This window comes from Puma concolor, chromosome F2 (genome assembly GCF_028749965.1).
Source record: "Puma concolor isolate L17-30 chromosome F2, mPumCon1.1.hap2, whole genome shotgun sequence".
NCBI classification, from domain to species: Eukaryota; Metazoa; Chordata; class Mammalia; order Carnivora; family Felidae; genus Puma; species Puma concolor.
The window spans coordinates 20,991,591-21,011,346 of record NC_141684.1 but is presented as its reverse complement, the minus strand read 5'-3'; the positions used below and the strand labels follow the sequence as shown (position 1 = coordinate 21,011,346).

Here is a 19,756-nt window from a genome sequence, read left to right as displayed (position 1 = left end):
AGCCCCCCTTCGGGCTCTATGCTGACAGAGCCTGGAGCCTGCTTCAGATTCCATGTCTCCCTCCCTCTCTGCCCTTCCCTCACTTGCACCCTGTCTCTCTTTCTCTCTCAAAAATAAATAAGCATTAAAAAATAAATAAGAGTCACTGAAATCCATTTTTAATTTAAAAACTTTATTTCAACTCAAATATTTAAGACCTTTCTCAATTGATGTGCATTCTTGTTTAAGTTTCACTTTTAGTATAAGATGTGAAGGAAGTATTAATTTAACCAATAAAAAATACCCAATACTGAATTCTTTTTTTTTTTTTTAACCTAGAAATAGAGCAGTATCATATTGTTCAACCTAATGAAGGACAAGCAGAAGTTAACCTGGGGTTTTCAATTCTGGTTGATCATCTGGGGGGGTAGGGGGAAACAATTCCCACTAGAATGGCCAAAAGGAAAAGACAGAAAATACCAACTCTTGGCAAGACTGTGAGGCAGTAAGAACTCATAAATACTGCTGTTGTTGTGCAAATTGGTGCAACCACTTTGGAAAACCATTTGGCTTATTAAGTCAAATATACGCTTATCCTGTGACCCAGTAGTTCCTCTTATAGGTGTATAGCAGACAGATATGCATACACATCTCCAAAAGACATATACAGGAATGTTCATGGCTATATTATTTGTAATAGCTACAAACTGGAAACAGCCCAGATGTTAATCAACACTAGATAAATGAGCTGTGGTGTAAACAAACCAACCTGTCCTGCAGGTGAGCAGACCATGCCCCATGGACCAAATATGGCCTGCTGCCTATCTCTGTCTTGTTCATGAGCTAAGTTTGGATTTTACATGTTTAAATGGTTGGGGGAAAAAGAAGAATATCTTGTCACTTGTGAAAATTATATAGAAGTACCTACATAATAACTTCAGTTTTGCTTTTTGGCCTGTTAAACTTAAAATATTTCCTATCCCTTACAGAAAAAAAGTTTTAGCAAATTCTACAATAAAGTAATGGAAATGAATGAATTACAACTGCGTACAACAACAAAGATAAACCACATGCATTAGGTGTCTATTGCTGGTGACAAATCACTGCAAAATTGAGTGGCTTATAATAACACCCTTTTATTACCTCAGTTTCTGTGAGAAAGAGATTTGGGCATAGCTAAGCTGGAATTTCTGCTTCACGGTTTTTTGTTTTGTTTTAATTTTTTGAGATAGAGGGAGAGAGAAAGAGCACACCCATGCAAGCCAGGGAGGATACTAGCCAAAACCAAGAGTCAGCTTTAACCTAGCCAAAACCAAGAGTCGGATACTTAACCAACTGAGCCACCGAGGTGTCCCATTTCATGGTCTCTTACAGGTTGCAATCAAGGTGTTGCCTGGGCCAAAGCTGAAGGTCAACTTGGGAAGCTTAAGCTTCCAAGTTCACATGGTCGTTGGTGGAACTCACTTCCTCACAGGCTGTTGGATGGAAGGCTTCAGTTCTTTGCTGGCTGTTGGCCAGAGGCCGCCCTTAGTACTTTGCCACAAGAGCCTTTCCAACACGGCAGGCTGCTTCATTGAAACACACAAGCTAAGAAAGGAAAATAGAGTTTGCTAACAAAATTAAAGTCACAACCTTTTGTTACTTAATCATAGAAGTCCCATCCCCTCAATGTTGCCATGTTGTCATCTATTGGTTAGATGTAAGTTACTCAAGGGGAAGCCATAAATATCAGGAGATTGGATCATTGGGAGTCATCTTAGAGCCTTCCTACCACAACACACAGGTAAGATGCTGAACTAAAAAAGCCAGACGAAAAGAAGTACATTTGTGTGATTCCATTTTATGTAAAATTCAAAAACTGGACAAAATCTATGGCATTAGAAGTCAGGGTAGTGGTTCCCTAAGTGTGTGTGGGGGGGAGTATAAGAGCAGGGAATGGTTAGTAACTGGAAGGAAGGCCCATGAGGGCATCTGGAATGCTGGGGTATTGTGATTCTTCAACTGTCCGCTGTTTAGACATGTGTATAATGTTTGTGAAAGGTATTAAGCCATATGTATCTGATTTGTGAAGTGTGTATGTGTGTGAGAGATACTCCAGTGAAAATTGATAAGTAATGTATGCTTAGATTCAGTTAAACGTGATAAATGACCCATTCATCAGCCACTCTGATTATCCATGCCTTCTCTTTCTTTGCCACAGTAAAATGGGGGTTGATTCCATTCCATTTAATAAGTTATGTTTTGAGGACCTACTAAGTACTAGGTCCTTGTCTAGATGTTTGTAATATATGGCAGGCTGAATTTCTAGAAATGGCCCTTAAGATTCCATACCATTATCCCCTGAACTCGTGTATGTGACGAGTCTTTCCTCCTGTGATTGTGTTATGTTAAAAGACACAGTTGACTTTAAAAGTAGAAGACTATCCAAGTGGGCCTAATATAGTCAATCAAGAAAGCATTTTCTCGGGGCGCCTGGGTGGCTCAGTCGGTTAAGCGGCTGACTTCGGCTCAGGTCATGATTTCGTGGTCCGTGAGTTCGAGCCCCACATCGGGGTCTGTGCTGACAGCTCAGAGCCTGGATCCTGTTCAGATTCTGTGTCTCCCTCTCTCTGACCCTTCCCCGTTCATGCTCTGTCTCTCTCTGTCTCAAAAATAAACGTTACAAAATAAAAATAAAAAAGAAAGCATTTTCTCTAACTGGTAGCAAAAGAGGAGGGCAGAAGAGGAACTCAAAGAGATTCTAGGCATGAAGAAGACTCAACACATAGGTTACTCCTTTGAAGAGAGAGGCGTGTGAGTAGGGATATAAGTGGTCCCTGGCAGACAGCGGCAAGGAAAAAAGGGCCTCAGTCCTATAGGTACAAGGAACTGGATTCTGCTAACAACTTGAACGAGCCTGGAAATGGATTCTTCCCCAGAGACTTCAGATAAGCATTCAACCCACCTGACACTTTGACTCAGGTCTTGTAAAACCCGAACATAGAACACAAGTGAGCCCACACATCCCTCTTAGCTACAGAACTGTGAGCTAGTAAATCAATATTGTTTTAAGCTGCTAAATGTACTTCCTTTTTTTTTTTTTTGAGAGAAAGAGAGAGTGATCAGGGGAGGGGCAGAGAGAGAGGGAGCATGAGAAATGAGAATCCCAAGCAGGGTCCACACTGTCAGCATGGAGCCCAATGTGGGGCTTGAACCCACAAACCCGTGAAATCATGACCTGAGCCAAAGCCAAGAGTCGGACACTTACCCAACTGAGCCACGCAGGTGCCCCTAAATATGCTTATTTTCTGTCTGTTAATCTGTTTGTTATGCAGCAATAGAAACTAATACAGGATGCATCCTGTACACAGCAGAGAGTTATATGGGACCTGTTTTTGTTGGTGGGGACAGTTTAAAAAAATGATTTTAATGCTCATAAAGGAAATCAGAATCTCTGGAGGTAGGACTCTCACCACCAGCATTTTTTTTTTCTTTTTTCAAGTTTTTTAAGTATTTCAGGAGATTCTAATTGGAAGCTTCTATTGAGCACTCTTGTTAAAGGGACAGAGACAAAACCGCCTCGGGAAGAAGAGATATTTGGCATTCCCCTCTGTCACATGTTCTGTTAACCTGACACCGAGTCTTGTCATAGAGTCTTGCAACATGCCTTTTGAATGTGGGCTTCCTCTCCGTTCCCTCTGCTACCCTGCTGGAGGAGTCAGACATGGGTTTCGTTTAAATAACATAAGCACTTCCCCTGGCTCCAAGAGGACAGGGATGGACTCTGGTTTGCTTACATGAATAAACTACCTGGTCATGATTGGGTCTACATTCTCCCCAGTGAAACTTCAAGTTAATGTTTTGTTTTTGTTTGTTGTGATGGTCCATGCTGGAAGAAGTAGGCATTTCTACACCTGGGATCAATTCAAAACTGACTTAGAGACAAATTAATCTGAGCCTTCTCATTTCAGAGTCAGGGCAGAGAAAGAGCATGCCCAGGTTGCACCATGGTAGAACAATGTCTAGAACCCAGATCCAGGCAAGGGTTTTTTTTAGGGGGTTGGGGGTGCAGGATGGGAAGATTTCTGTTGCTTTAGGCTTGGCTTCGTTGCCAAGTGAGGAGGCTGGGGTAGCTGTACTTCTCGCTGCAGTTTGAGGACAGGTTGGGGTAGCTCTACCTCAGGCCGGAGGGGCAGTGGCTACTGGAGGGACCGTTATTCTCATAGTAACGGCAGAGGAACAAGAGGGCAAAGGAAGCATCAAGACTTTGAAGGCCTGGCTCAGAGCTGGGGCATGTTCACTTCTTTCCCTTTGTCATTTGTCAATGTAAGTCACATGACCAATCTCATCATTAAGGCATGAGGAAATATACTATGCCCATGAGGAAGCCGTGGCAGGGATGTGAATGTGGGGAAGGATGAAACGTTGGGTTAATTACTCAATCTCCACAGTGGCTGTGTATGAGTCTCCTGTGGTTGCCATAACAAAGTGACCCAGCTGGGTGGCTTAAGACAACAGAAACGTATCCCTTCACATCCGGGAGACTAGAAGTCTGAAATCAGAGTATTGGCAGGGCCATACTTCCTTTGAAGTCTCTACGGGAGAATCCTGTCTTCTTCCTAGTTTCTAGTGGTTGCTGGCAGTCTTTAGGTTCCATGTGTGTTGCTACATCACTCGTATCTTTGCCTTTGTCATCACACGGTCTTGTTCCTCATGAGTATGTCTCTGACTTTTTAGGTCGCTCTTCCTTATAAGAGCACCACTTATTAGATTCAGGGCCGACCCTAACCCAGTATTACCTCTTCTTAATTGATTGTCTTTGGAAAGACATTATTCCCAGATAAGGTCACATTCACAAATATGTGGGGTTAGGAATTCTGCACATTTATTTTGGGGATACAATTCAACTCAACCCACAACGACAGACCAGAATCCTGTACCGTCTTTTATAAACTAGAGCAGTTGTTCTCAAAGTCTGGGTCCTGGATCCACACAATGAACATCATCTGGGAGGTGGTTAAAAGTTCAAATTCTTGGGCCCCAACCCAGACCTACAGAATCAGAAAATAGTGGGGTGGGACCCAGCAATGTGTGATGTTACAAGTTCTCCAGGTGACATTAATTCATGCTGGAGTTGGAGAACCACCTACCGCAGAAGAGAGTAGAAGCTAGGCTTTGCAAAAAGGTAAATGTGGCCATAATTGTTAAGGAGTGAGAGGTAGGACCCAATCCCAGTTGGGTGTCTGTCCATGTGTTCTGAATATGTAGTGTTGTTGGAATAAGTGATGGTGAAGGTAATTACACAAAAGAAAGCAGATGTTGGAAGTAGAGTGGGTTTAACTAATCACTTGAGTAATAAGAATATAATTCTAAGGACTCCAGGTCCCCCTTGCCTAATGGATCAGTGGCTTTGACAAAGCACTGTTCCTATATGCAAAAGTCATCACTGAATTGTCATCCTGTGGGTGTGAGAAAGCTGGGAGGTGTTATCAGAGCTGGTTCCTGAGTCTGCAGCATGAGCTACGCTGGGGAGAATCCATGAAAAGAACGTAGCCACGGTGTTCTGCACAGTGTTCAGTGCACTTGTGAAAATGATATTACCAAAGACCAACTGCTAACTCCACACTTCTGTCTTCAGCCAGTTCTGGAGAAGAATGTATGTGCAGGGCTGAGAAGGAAAACGTGCCACAGTTTGGTACAGCATTTCAGGCATGAGACATAGGAAGTTTACCAGTGAGGTCCCATCTAATGCACAACTAAATTTAACAAAGGGAGTCAGCGCTGAGATGGGGTTAGATTATCAAATAAAAACAGTGTAAAAATCAGGAATGGGCAACTTTGTGCTTGAAAATACCTTACGTTGTCCCTTGAAACACAGGGCATGGAATTTTATGTATATAGTCCTATGGAGTAATTCCCTAGCACGCCAAACTTAGAGCATAAAGTAAAGACTACAAGGAAAATCTTTATGCAGATGTCTGTATATTCAAAACATCCTACCTTTAAAATAAAGTCCTCATTCTGAATGTGGGGGGCGGATAGACTGTTCCAAACTTTTTCTTTTGGACTCTAATACCTTAATATGCTGCTTGGCTTTTCAAGGATTAAATGAGGAAATTAAAATTCCCATCTTAGAGGTAGGTCTCTAAAGAAATGGGAGTTTGTTCAATAAATTTAACCTACCTACATGAATCAAACATTATGGAGTGCTTACGATTTGCCAGAAATTCTGAGTACTTTAAAAACATGCAGACATTCTGGCTCTGGAGACCATGTGCTTGACTACCGTACTATGTTGCCTTTCTGTTTTTGCACATGTTGTGTCTCTTCTATATGCAGCTTTGGAGAGTGGCTAAATTTGGGTTAATGTGTTAGATAGATAACTGATCCTCAAAAAGCCCCTGACACAGATAAATTGTTCTCCATTTTATAGATGAGCAAATCAAGGGCAGAGACGTGACTTTGCTTAATTCACCCAGCTGGTATGTGGTGAGAGGCAGACCTCAAAAGTCAAAACATGGAGTTGGATACACTGATATGGGGTGTGGGCTCAAAGGAGTGTCCCCACCCCAACCCTGACGCCTCTTTCCTTGAAGGGTAGCAAGTAATATGGATAAAACTTATACAGCCTTTTCTTTTTAGGAAGCGAGCTCCATGCTTTCTTATTTTCCCAGGGGCAGAAAAAATAGCATATTGTGTTGTCTCAAAAGAAAAGAATCAAGTTGAGCCTTCGTGGTTAGAGATGAGAAAAGTCCATCAGTTGTCAGAAAGTCAGAGTTAGGGGAATTTGTGCAGCCAGGGCCCGATAAAAGGCACTGCAGCTACCGATGACAGATTACTGTCCTCATAAACCTGAAGGCATGATCTAGGGCTCAATCCTAATGTCTGCCAAACTCAAAGAAGTTAAAGAAAAATGAGACATGGGAGATGATTTAGATTGCACCTGGGAGAGAAAGGATGTAGTGCACCCAAGATGTGCCTTGTGAGATAAGGCGAGCATTAGCATAGAGCATCCCCATTATTTGCCTTCTCCTTGCTTTTTCCAGCCCGTGGTAACTGTTAGAGAAAATATGTGGCTTGTGAAAGTTACCTCCGTGAGGTCTGATTTTGTTCAGGAAAACTAAAAGCTGGAAACGTAAATGTTATGAGTGCAAGGGATATTATCAGCTAATTTTTTCCCCATGGTTTTAAATGTTAATGGTGTAATATGTCAGGTGTCTTAACTGATGCAGTGTATATTTGCTAAGGTGATCTCTGCCTTCCTCATACAACTCTTCGTGGGTTGTATGGACTCTTGGATTGATGTGTGTGGGAGGTGGGGGTGGGTCCTTCGTTCCGATCCCCTGGGCTGGTCTCAGGAAAAAAACAAACCCAACCATGAAGCTTCTCTGAGGCCTGGCTCCTTATGGTGTTGCCTTATATGTGCTGTATGTATTGTTGACTTTGCCCATGGAGGCACAGCGATAGAGTAGAAGTACCCAGGAAACTATAGATGTGAGTTTGAAGTCTGCCTCTCACCACATACCAGCTGGGTGAATTGAAACAAAGTCACGTCTCTGCCCTTGATTTGCTCATCTATAAAATGGACCACAATTTATCTGTGTCAGGGGCTTTTTGAGGATCAGCTATCTAACAAATTAACCCCCAAAATTTAGTTGCTTAAAATAATTTTTCCTCTCACAGAATTTCTGTGGTTCCAGGAATCTGAGAAACTCATCTGGGTGATTTCCAGCACAGTGTCTCTCATGAGGTTGCAGTCAAGATGGTGGCCAGGGCTGCCGTCTTCCAAAGGCTTGACTGGGGGGTAGAGGACTTGTTTCCATAGTGTCTCTCTCACACAATTGACAAGTTAGTGCTGGCTCTTCTCAGGAGGCCTCAGTGCCTGCAATGTAGACATCTTCACAAGACTGCTGGCTTTTTCCTCACAAAATGACAGCTGGCTTCCCCACAGAGAGAGTTATCCAAGAAAGGCAGGAGAGGCCACATGCCTTTTGTGACCTGTCTTGGGAGTCACAAATCGTCACTCTTGCCTATTCTACGTGCTAGAAGCAAGCCACTTGGTCCAACCTTCACTCAAGGGGAGGAGAATCAGGCTCTATTTTTTTGAAGGGAGTGTCTAAGAATTTGTGGTCATATTTTAAGTCACCACAAGAGATAACATAAGTAAAATTCTTGGAAAAAATAAGTTTTGGATAAATGAACGCACTTAGTATTTGAAGGCTTTAAAAGTACCTGGTTCCATTCCATCTCTCCAGTACCTAGCATAGTACTTGGTGTGCAGCAGCCGTCTTAAATAAGGAGCTAATGTTAATTAAATAACGAGCTGAATTTGTTTGCTTTGTGTCTGGTGTTGTGCTAAGCATTTCTGTCGGAAAAGTTCATTCCATTTTCACAATATCCCTAGAAAATGGACACTATTATTATCTCAGTTTTATTGGTGGGAAAACTTAAGTGTGCACCGACAAGTTGAGCAATTTGTTGGATGTTAACATATGGAGGAGTGTGATAGAGCCCAGAACTAGTCTCTGTCAGCTCCAGGATGCAGCTTTTAACTACCAAAGTATGGGTCTTGTCATAAAGCAAGGCCTCTAAAATTATTTGTGTGAAATATTCCTGCCTCTGAAACTTGTTATCCAGGAATATTTTGAGAGCGGGAGAAAATGCTACTTGAATTCTGAGGTCTGTATGTTGAGGCACTTCTCTCAGATCTAAAATGTTCTGAAAATTCCCAGCCAAAATTTCACAACGGGAAGCACCAGAATTCCTCCCCCACACTCTTCCTTTCTCTGTTATTTGGTAAAGCATGCCCACACCTCTGCTTTCTTCTGGTCTGCATTTTAGGTTTCCCCTGGAAACTTGGTTGTTTGGAGGTTCAAAGGCTGAATACAAGTTTGAAGACCAAAGTAGATGATCGTAAAGCTCATTTCCTGCCCTAAAGGTTTTTTTTTTTTTTTAATTTTTTTATTTGTATGTTTATTTTTGAGACAGAGCGCATGAGCAGGGGAGGGGCAGAGAGAGGGAGACATAGAATCTGAAGCAGGCTCCAGGCTCAGAGGTGTCAGCACAGAGCCTGACATGGAGCTTGAACCCACCAACTGTGAGATCATGACCTGAGCCAAAATCAGACATTCAATCGACTGAGCCAGCCAGTCGCCCCTCCTGTCCTAAAGTTTTATGATTATAAGATTCTTCCTTCTTCTTGGATCCCCATCCTCATAGAAATGAGTGACCAGGTCTCCTCAATTTGTCCTCAACACTGTTGGCTCTCCTTTTTCTGTCCCTTAGCCACTGTCCTCATTCTACACCTGGTAAGACTGAGATGGAAACATTGTAGCACCGTCTTTATAGGGCCAACATCTCCAGGCATTTTTATGATCGCATAACTCTCCAAGAATATCCTCTCTGCTTATACCACACTACTGTTAAAATAAAGCCCTTCAGGGGCGCCTGGCTGGCTCAGTCAGTTGAGTATCTGACTTCGGCTCAGGTCATGATCTCATGGTTCGTGAGTTCAAGCCCCATGTCCGGCTCTGTGCTGACAGCTCAGAGCCTGGAGCCTGCTTCGGATCTGTGTCTTCCTCTCTCTATTCCCCTCCCCTGTTCATGCTCGGTCTCTCTCTCTCTCTCTCTCTCTCTCTCACAAATCAATAAACATTAAAAAAATTAAAAAAAAATAAACCTCTTCAGTTGGCTGTGTAGCAGTCCTCACATGGAATACCATGAATACTAGTAGATATTGAGAGAGAGTTTTTGGAGAATGTGGTGTTAAAAGAAGTTAGGCAGTTTTCTTCACTAATAGAAATTCCTGCAGACTTTGATGTGTTGAGGTGCAGTATGAATCTCCCTGGGGGAGAGAGAATGTAACCCGAGAAGTTTACTGTCTTGGGTTTGTGGTGGACAAAAACAGCCTTCATATCATGAAACTTTCTTGAATTATCCATTTGATAGCAGTTTCTTACCACTGGGCCTCTTCCCTGACACTTATTGTTTGGTGATGAGCCCCACTCATGATACTGCACCCGACCACATAGAAGTCCTGAAGGCCATCCCTCAATAGAATGTTGCTGTAGATCTCAACCCTCAGCCTCCCCAGTATCACTTTAGAGTGTCAAGCTATGTGGATACATGTATACATATACATAACTTTCTTTGCTGAAGGCCCAGGTAATTTTTTAAGTTTATTTATTTATTTTGAGAGAGAGAGAATGAGAGAGAATCCCAAGCAGGTTCTACACTCAGTGTAGAGCCTTACCCAGGGCTCAGTCTCACAAACTGTGAGATCATGACCTGAGCCAAAATCAAGAATGCACACTTAACCAACTGAGCCATCCAGGTGCCCCAGGACTGGGCCATTTTAAAGGGAACTGACCCACAGATGTTTTTAGGGGATAGAAACTACTCTTCATGATACTGTAATAGTAGGTAAATGTTACTATACACTTGTTCAAACCCATAGAATATAAAACACCAAGAATAAACCCGAATGTAAAGTATGGAGTTTGGGTGAGAATGTATCAAGGTAGGTTAATCAATCATAACAAATATACACTCTGGTGGAGGATGTTGGTAATAGAGGAGGCTATGCATGTGTGGGGGCAGGGGGTATGTGAGGATTCTCTGTACCCTCTGACCAATTTTGCTGTGAACCTAAAACTGCTCTAAAAAAAAAAAATAGTCTGTTTAAAAAGAAAAAAAATTAGAGCCAAGTACTAAATATAACTTCCCCAGGGTCCAAATGTGTATGTGTGGTGACTGAGAAGTCAACCCTTTCTCAGATGTGTCCTCTTTAAATACCTCCACAGTTTCTAATCTAACGTCCCTATCCCTAGCTTTGCCCTTATATCCTAGGGAGCCTTATCTTCTGGATTTCCCCATTGTAACTCTATTCATGTTCTGGAAAACCCTAACCTTTACCCATTAGGTCCTTCCAGGACCCATTGTGATTTTCCTCGCTAAGACATCTCCCCAAGTCCAAGCCGTTGAGTTCAGTGTAGATTCCTAGAGGTTTTATTTGGACAGTCAGTGTTTTCTTCTGATAACCCAAAGAGCTGCAGAGTGGTTCAGGAGGAGGAGGTCATGGTGCTTCAAGTCTCACAACATCATTCAGGGCATATATCCTCCACAGCAGGTCTGTTAGGGGATTTATTAGATTCTTTAGATTTATTACAAAAGCACATAGCTCTCCATAAAGTTATTTTAATTCTCAGGGAGAACACCATCCCTCTAAACCCTAATGAAAAACAGTGTTTTTTAACTGCTTTGTAATTTGCCACATAATTTTTTCTTTCTTTGAAGGCAGTAAATTTCATTATCATGCAGAGTAATGTTACATTCCTTTGATGCTTCTAGCTTTTATCACTTTGGACCTGACGGCTAAAGAAAGGAGCCATATACCTCCAGAAGACTGCTCCCTTGGCCATAAGAGAGAACATTGGAAGGACCATTCAAGCAAGTAAGAATTAAGTAGTCACTCCTGTGCTGGGCCTGGAAATGGAAACATGAGTGATATAAATTTTCTGCTCTGAGAGTTGGCTTTAAAAAGGCCCTTGTTCATTGGTTGTTCATATGTCAGATACATTTTGGGCACCTACTATGTGCCAGGAACTGTTTTGGGGAGGAGGACTGTTTTTGACTGGGTTCCCTGGCAATAGACTGAGAATTGTCAATTTTGTGCAGATGGTTTACTGGGGAATATTTTGGGGAGAAACACCTGACCGAAAGTGAGGATAGCAGGACCGGGCTAGGAGAAAAGCAGGTGCTCCATGGGGTTGCGGCTGAGGCCCAGCCCAGTCTTACTGGGAGTGTTGGCGCTAACCCTTTAGAGTTGTCTCAAAGTAGAAAGGAGGCCAGGCATTTGTATGCCAGTGTCACCCGGTCATTGGTAGCCCAGTGTCCCTGAGAGGGGGCTGTGGCTGCAGGGAAGGCAGGTTTTTGCAGCCTGGGGCAATGCCCATCGAAGGACTCGGCTTTGAGCCATCAGTTATCAGTATTCCCTGGAGCTAGGAGATGGGAAGAAATCTGTGCAAGAATACCACATACTGGGATATACCAGGAACAAAGATCTGTTCATGCTCTCAGGGAGCTGATAGTTTGGTTGATGAGCCTTAGCAGCAAACAGATAAGTAAAAGTGCAAATAAGTAAGTAAGAAAGGTGGTAAGTGCTGTGAAGATGCAGGGCAAGAGCACCTAGTCCAGTCCTAGGCGTCCTGAGAAGGATCCCCAGAGGAGGTGACCACAATGAAGAGACAGGGCATGTGAAGGCAGTGGGCATGGGAGCCTTAACAGAGAAGGCACCCTCCTGAGAACTTGGCACAGGGGGCCTTACATAGCTAGGAATGGCCAGAGGGGAAAGTGCGGTATGAATGGTGCAAGGTCCGGCAAAGGAGCTGAGCAAGGGCTTGAACCTAGACCTGAAAGAGCAGGGACACCTGGTCCAGTAGCGGGGGAGGGGGGGGGGGGCGGGGTTTATCCTGATGACCCTGACAATCACAGGTCCCAGCAGGGAGTTACTGGTAGCATTTGCACTTCAGGAAGATAATTCTGGCTGCAGTTAGGGGACAGGGATTGAGACAAAAGAGCAACACAGGGGGGCCCCTAGGAGTGACCCTGTGGGCTGCTAGTTCATTAGTTTCAGTGAGAAATGATAGTGACTTAAAATGGAGGCATGTCAGGTGGGATGGAGAGAAATGGCTGGATTTGAGAGATATTAAGGAAGCAAAATCCATAAGACTTGAGTGATTGGATACGGGTCTTTAGGGAAAAAGAGGAGTCAACCTCAGATTTGTCTTTGAGCCACAGCAGGCTGGCAGTGTGAAGAATGAATCTGAGAGACTGTCAAGCTGAAACAAGGGAACCAATTAGAGCCATGATCAACAATGTAGTTTTGTACAGGGACCCATTCAGGGACCAAAAAAAAAAAAAAAAAAGTTTGTGACCATATCCACTTCAATCAAATGAAAATACCGTTATAGAATTCTATTAAAATAATATCTCTAATCTTCTAACTTAAATTATCTTTGTTAGAAGAATGTCAGTAAGAAAACGGGCCATACTTCTAGGCACTTAAATATTAATATCTGAGCCAAGTTGAGACATAGCACCATGGAGGCAGCTTGTCAAGTTTTGGTTCCTATTCATGTGGTGTTTGGACCTCACAAAGAACATTCTAGAGTATGTTCCTTTTTTATCCTAGATGCAACCTTGTAGGTAGCAATTATCATACATTTTTAAAACACAGAAGCAGAAATGAAGAAAGAAGGGAAATGGCTTCACTTGGCACGTGGCAAAGTTGAGTCTAGAATGTTCATTCCACTTAGTGCAGCATTTCCTGAGGCAGCAGCCCCTATGTGCCAGGCATCACACAGATGAAATCAATGTGCCGGCTCCCTGCTTCTTTTAGCAACCCGGGCCTCTCTCACCTGGCTGTAGGATTATCTGTCTGCTTAGGAGCAGAGAGGCTGAGATAGGCAGAGAATGCCTTGTGACCAGGAAGCCCCAGCAATGTCAATTTCTCTTGAAGGGCTGGCCACCCAGGTAGCATTCTTGCTACCTTACTGCATTCAGGCCACTTCTGGGGGCTCCTGCCCTGGGCCATCCTGTCAGACCGGCTTTGGCTTTCAGTTACTTGGAGCACAGAGACTGGGCAAGACACAGGTGGTTTCTCCAGATGTGGATTCCTGTGCTTTGTAGAGTCTGAAAGTCTTCCAACCAAGTTGAACTTGGTTTCTGGGTTGTATGTTGTAGCCAGATGAACTAGATGTAGCCAAAAGAACCTCTCTTCCCAAATCAGTGATACTGTAACCTCCAGGGTTAGAGGGCTGTGCCCTTAGCTAGAGCAGGGGTGAGGAGAGGAGGCAAGGAGAGGGAAGGTAGGGGAGGGGAGGAGACGTCTCTTGTTCTGAAACTGCCCCTTCAGGCTGCAGTCCCTGGCCACACAGCCTCCTTTTTGTCAGGCAATTGCAGTTATCAATGAGAAGGGAGCTCATTTCTTAATCTAGCAATTTAGAAATTAAAGATGCAATTAAATATGATTACGAATAAGCTTGAAATAGATTTTCTGAATATAAACATTCAGATGTACAGATGCACGCATTTATTCACTAGTCTCTCTACAAGCACTTTGTTGTCTTTTTCTCCCAGCTTTATTGGGCTTTAATTGATGTATAACATTATGTAAGTTTAACGTACAATGTGTTGATTTGGTACACTTATAAACTGCAAAATGATTACCACGATACTGTTAGCTAACACCTCCATCACATCACATAATTACCATTTTTGTGTGTGTGGTAAGAACATTTAATATCTGCTCTCATAGTAACTTTCAACTATATAATATAGGATTATTAGCTATAGTCACTATGCTGTACATTAGATCTCCAGAACTTATTTATCTTATAACTGGAAGTTTGTACCCTTTGAAAAACATTTCCTCAATTTCCCCCTAGCCCCCAGCCCCTGATAATTACCACTCCACTCTCTCTTTCTATGAGCTTAGCTTTTTTAGATTCCCTATGTAGGTGATACCATTCAGTGCTTATCTTTCTCTGGCTTATTTCACTTAGCATAGTGCTCTCAAAGTTCATCCCTATTGTCACAAATAGAATTTCCTTCTTTCTCATGGCTGAATAATATTCCAGTGTGTGTGTGTGTGTGTGTGTGTGTGCGCGTGCGCGCACGCATATACACATATATATCTCCATATACACGATGGACACTTAGTTGTTTCCCTGTCGTGGCTACTGTGAATAATGCCACAATGGCCATGGGAAAAGCAGTGTGTAATTTTGATTTCCATGGGTGGTTCCATGGGTTTTGGTGTTTGTCATCTTTCTTAAAGTTTTCCTCTGAAGCCCACCTCTATCCTGAATTGCCTTATCTACTTCCAGAGACCCATAGCAATGGTCTTTGAAATGACCACCAAATTGAGCAGGGAACTGCTCTTAAGTAAATAAATACTAACTATACACAGTCACAGAAGGCCTCTCATCTTAATTGCAAAAGTAATAGTAATATTATAAATAGCTACCATTTATTTATTTAACATATATTATTAACCAAACTCTGCTAAGTGCTTTACACACGCTAAATCAGTGCGTTGGGATTCAATTATATTACAGTATTAGGATTTTGTGACTTTTATGGCAATAAGTTAGTCATTGCCACGCCTCTTCTTTCACTAACTTCATCTAGTTCTTTGAATGTTATCCTCTGTGAAAGACTCAAAATGCCAATTTTGCACCATTATCTATGCCCTCTGTGAAGTGGGGAAGATGCCTCTTCTTACATTTTTATACTTTTCGTATGGGTGCATCAAAATACATTGCCTTCTGGTTTGTTTCTTTCCATGCTGCTCCTGCTCCTGAGGACCATTTCTGACTCCCTAGAATCTTCCTTAAGGATGTATCTTAGGTCAAGCAATTTTCCAGTGGTTCTCAATGACACAATGACACAATGACACAATCCTATAGTTACAGGCACATTTTGGCCAAATCCCCAACTAAAAGGCTGTCTCATAAGGATGTAGAAGAGGTAAGACAGGCTGCAGATGACCTATGATTCACAGGATGGCCCAATGACACCTCTCTCACTCTGCCCTTGAAGCATATGCAACACTATAATTGGAATAAGTTTGAGTGCAAATTTGTTTAATTTAAAATCAGGTTGCTATGAATTTTATTACATAAACACACAATGCCAAAAAATGTCTTACTTGTATGTTTAGAGTCCTATGGAGACCTCCAGAAAAAAAAAAAAAAAAAAAAAAAACTACTGGAAATAATAAGTGAGTTCATCAAGGTCACAGGATACAAGATCGATTTATAAAAATCAATTGCAATTTGATATACTGACAATGAGCAATCTGAAAATGAGATTTAGAAAACAGTTTCACTCAGTCACACCAAGAAGAATAAAATACTTAGGAATAAATTTAACAAAAGGAGTGTAAGACTTGTATGCTGAAAACTATAAAATGTTGGTGACAAAAATTAAAGAAGGTGTAAACGAATGGAGAAACATTCCATGTTTGGGAATTGGAAGATGTTAATTCTCCTTCCCTGCTATCACAATCCTTAGGGATTTTGCTACCCCCTATGCTGCCCCTCTCCTGGACCATCCTGTGAGCCAGAAGCTGGGCCAGAGCTAGTTTCTCCAGGTACAGATCTTGGCGCTTTGTAGAGGTTGAGAAGTTTCCATTTGAAACTGGTTTCTCAATCATCCATTGTAGCCAAACGAGCTAACTGTAGGTAAATGAGACCCCTACACGTTCTGAGTGAGCAGATACTGTCACCATCAATGGTCCCAAGGGCTCAAAAAACATCATTAACCAAATGAAAGAACAAGCTACAGACTGGCTTGCAAAAAATTTGGCAAATCATGTATTTCATAAAGGACTTATGTCTGGAATATATAAAAACACTCTTTTACCTTAATAATAAGATGGACAATGCATTTAATACATAGGCACAATATTTGAATCGACTTTTCACTAGAAAAGATGTGTGAAGTGTTCACAAATACCTGAAAGGATGTTCAATATCATTAGATGTTAAGGAAATGCAAATGAAAACCACAACGACTTCAGTGCACTGGAATGGCTATAATAAAAAAGAGACAAAAATAAGTGTTGGAGAGGGTGTGGAGAAACTGGAACTTTCACACATTGCTGATGGGAGGTAAAATGGTGCAACCACGTTGGAAGACAAGTTCTCAGTCTCTTAAAAAGCTACCATATGAGGGATGCCTGTGTGGCTCAGTTGGTTGAGCGTCTAACTCTTGATTTTGGCTCAGGTCATGATCCCAGGGGTGTGGGATTGAGCCCTATGTCTGAGGGTGGAGCCTGCTTAAGATATTCTCTCTCTCTCTCTCTCTCTCTCTCTCTCTCTCTCCCCCCACTCCCTGCCCGCCCGGCCCCTCTCCCCTGCTCATGTGCATGCACTTTCTCTCTCTAAAATAAATTTTTTTTAATTTTTAAAAAGCTACTATATGATTCAGCAATTTCAGACTTACGTAATCTACCCAAGAAAAATGAAAATATAATACACAAAACTTATAAGTGAATGTTCACAGTGTTATTATAACACAGAAACCTCAGACTAGATCCATATGTCCATCAACATGAAAATGCTTAAACAAAATGTGGTATAATCACACATTGGAATACTCTTCAGTAATAAAAAGAACGGACCTCCTTATATACACTACAACATGGAGGAGACCACTATGCTGAGAGAATCCAGAAACTAGATTACATATTGTGTAATTCTCTCTATATGAAGCCCAGGAGGCAATTTATAGAGACTAAAGCAGATCAGCAGTTGCTAGCCTGGTCTGGGAATTGACTGTAAATAGGTACAGGAGTGGGGAGGAGGGAGTCTGTGGGGCCCAAGGGCGATGACAATGCTGTAAAACCGGTTTGTGGTGACATTTGCACATCTGTATACTTTTACTAAAAACCATTGACCTGTGCTCTTATAATGAGTGAATTCCAAGGATATTATACCTCAGTATAGCTGTTAAATAATTTCCAGCACAGAATGAAGAGTGGGAGGTACAGATGAAACAAGTTTAGCAATATATTGATATTTCTTGAGACTAGATAATAGGTAATGAAGGTTCATTATATATTTTTCCTTTTTGCCCTTTGCGTCTATTGAAAATATGCATAACAAAAAATTAAAAAGAAACGATAAACAAGGGAAATGTCACACTTTATTTCTTTAAGTGAAATGAAGTCGGACTCAGTCTTTATATCACAAGGCTGAAGGATAATTAAATCTCCATCATCGCAGAGGCCCCTTGCTAGGATCACTCAACATTCTGGGGAGGCTCACGTGGTGCGCAAAATCTTCAGGCCATCAGGGTCATGGTGACATGACCGCTATCTTGTATGAATGGTTCCTAGAAAGAAGTCAGCAAAGCTGCATTTATGCCAAAGATGGAGTTGGAATCTCTTTAGTCTGTCGTACCCATGCTTAGGGCCAGCCTGCTTAGATCCCTTCTGGTTCAGGATCCTGAGCTGTCATCCCCCTCTGAGTCTTGATCCATTTGTGCCCCAGGAGAGGTATGACTTTTTGACAGTGGAGTAAACCATAGACCTGCATCCTCTTTACAGCTGTGACAGTAACTTCTCCAGGCTCATTCCAGCTCTCTAATCTGAACGTCCTCTCAATTTTGGCTTTCACAATGGCCAGGAAAAAAGTTTATCTTGGGGCCCCTGGGTGGCTCAGTCAGTTGAGCGTCCAACTCTTGATTTCGGCTCAGGTCATGATCCCAGGGTCATGGGATCAAGCCCTGCATCATGCTCTGTGCTGAGTGTGGAGCCTGCTCGAGATTCTCTCTCTCTCTTTGCCCCTGCCCTGCTCAGGTGCTGCTACTTTAGGTTGTGCTCATGCATCTGAAGTATGGATTGAAAAAATATTCTTTGACTTTAGACGTGTGTGCGTGCATGCACCTGTGGATATGTGTGTAAAATACAAAGAATATAATACACAAGTACCTTATCTTTTCAAATTCAGCTTCAATGTGTAAGAATCAGTACATTCACTCATTTAATCATTCTTAAAACAAATATTTACTGAGCCCCTTCAGGCAATGGCAGGCTGTGTTTGCAGCACTGGAAGTACAGCACTGAACAAAGGCAACAAACGTTCTGCTTTTATGCAGCTTAGACTCTAGGGCCTATGTTTTCAGACAGCAAGGTGCCTAAGAATCACATGGCGATAGTGTTAAAATGTAGTTACTGATTCCATAAGGTCTGGATGTTGCTCGAGATCTGCATTTTTAAATTTTTTTTCTAATGTTTATTTATTTTTGAGAGAGAGACAAAGCGTGAGTGGGGAGGGACAGAGAGAGAGGGAGACACAGAGTCTGAAGAAGGCGCCATCCAGGCTTTGAGCTGTCAGCACAGAGCCCGACACAGGGCTCAAACTCACGAACATGAGATCATGACCTGAGCTGAAGGCAGAGGAGCCACCCAGGCACCCCAAGACCTGCATTTTTAACAAACTCCCATGCAATGGCAATGCTGCTGGTGTACAAAACACGCTTTGATTTGCAAGGTTCTGGGGTGGAATGCAGGAAAATTTTGGAGAACACAGAAGTTATCATTCATGAGTTTCCATACTGAAATATTTGCAACAGCCTCCTTGTCTGTGCTGAGGGAGGGTCATTGACATGCTCTGCCCTGAGGGACCCCACACAGGTCACTTGGCCCCCAAGTAAATTATTTCTCTCTTTTGTCATGGAGACCACCCTGGCCAAACAGCCTACACAGACCACACCCTAAGCCTGAGGTCTGTTCACATCCAGAGGCTTCTCTGATTAATTCACAGGTCAGGACTTGAGTGTCAGTCTTCCCTTAGGGATCTGATCTTGTTTTGCACTTCAAAAGCCCATCTGGCAGGTATCAAAGGTGTGTATGTCTTTGGAGCTGAACTTGAGCTTTTTCTGGCCTTATATTTTAACTCTTCCTCCTCCCCATTTCTCTTCTATAATGTTAATGATAAGAATGAAAAAAAAGGAAAAAAGCACCCTTGTTTTTATTTTTTATATGCGTTCTTTCCCCTGGAAAGCAATCTCTTTGTGTTTGTGTGATTGTTGCACAAAGTGGGCTAATTCTTTGTAGACCCTGTGGCTATGGCTCAAAATAGCTGACGTCTAAACAGCCAGGTTGCTCAGGCATTTACCGTGGCACAGCCCGGGAGCTTGTATGGTGGTGCAAGCTTACTGGGATTCTGCCTCTAGGAAACTATTCTAATGAAATCACTGGGAAGGCAGACAAAAATACCTGCAAAAT

At 42.4% G+C, this 19,756-nt stretch overlaps 1 long non-coding RNA gene across 6 annotated transcripts in view; it reads left to right on the top strand.

The window, feature by feature from the left end:
• LOC147571878 (uncharacterized) overlaps positions 1 to 19,756 on the top strand; it is a 256,853-nt gene that overhangs the window by 2,111 nt on the left and 234,986 nt on the right. For 5 of the 6 annotated variants that reach the window (XR_015247017.1, XR_015247021.1, XR_015247020.1 and 2 more), the window contains exon 2: positions 11,308 to 11,410. This is a non-coding gene — a long non-coding RNA (uncharacterized LOC147571878). Of the gene's footprint in view, positions 1 to 8,792; positions 8,897 to 11,307; positions 11,411 to 19,756 lie in introns of those variants that run through there. The other variant, XR_015247019.1, reaches the window with a different exon arrangement.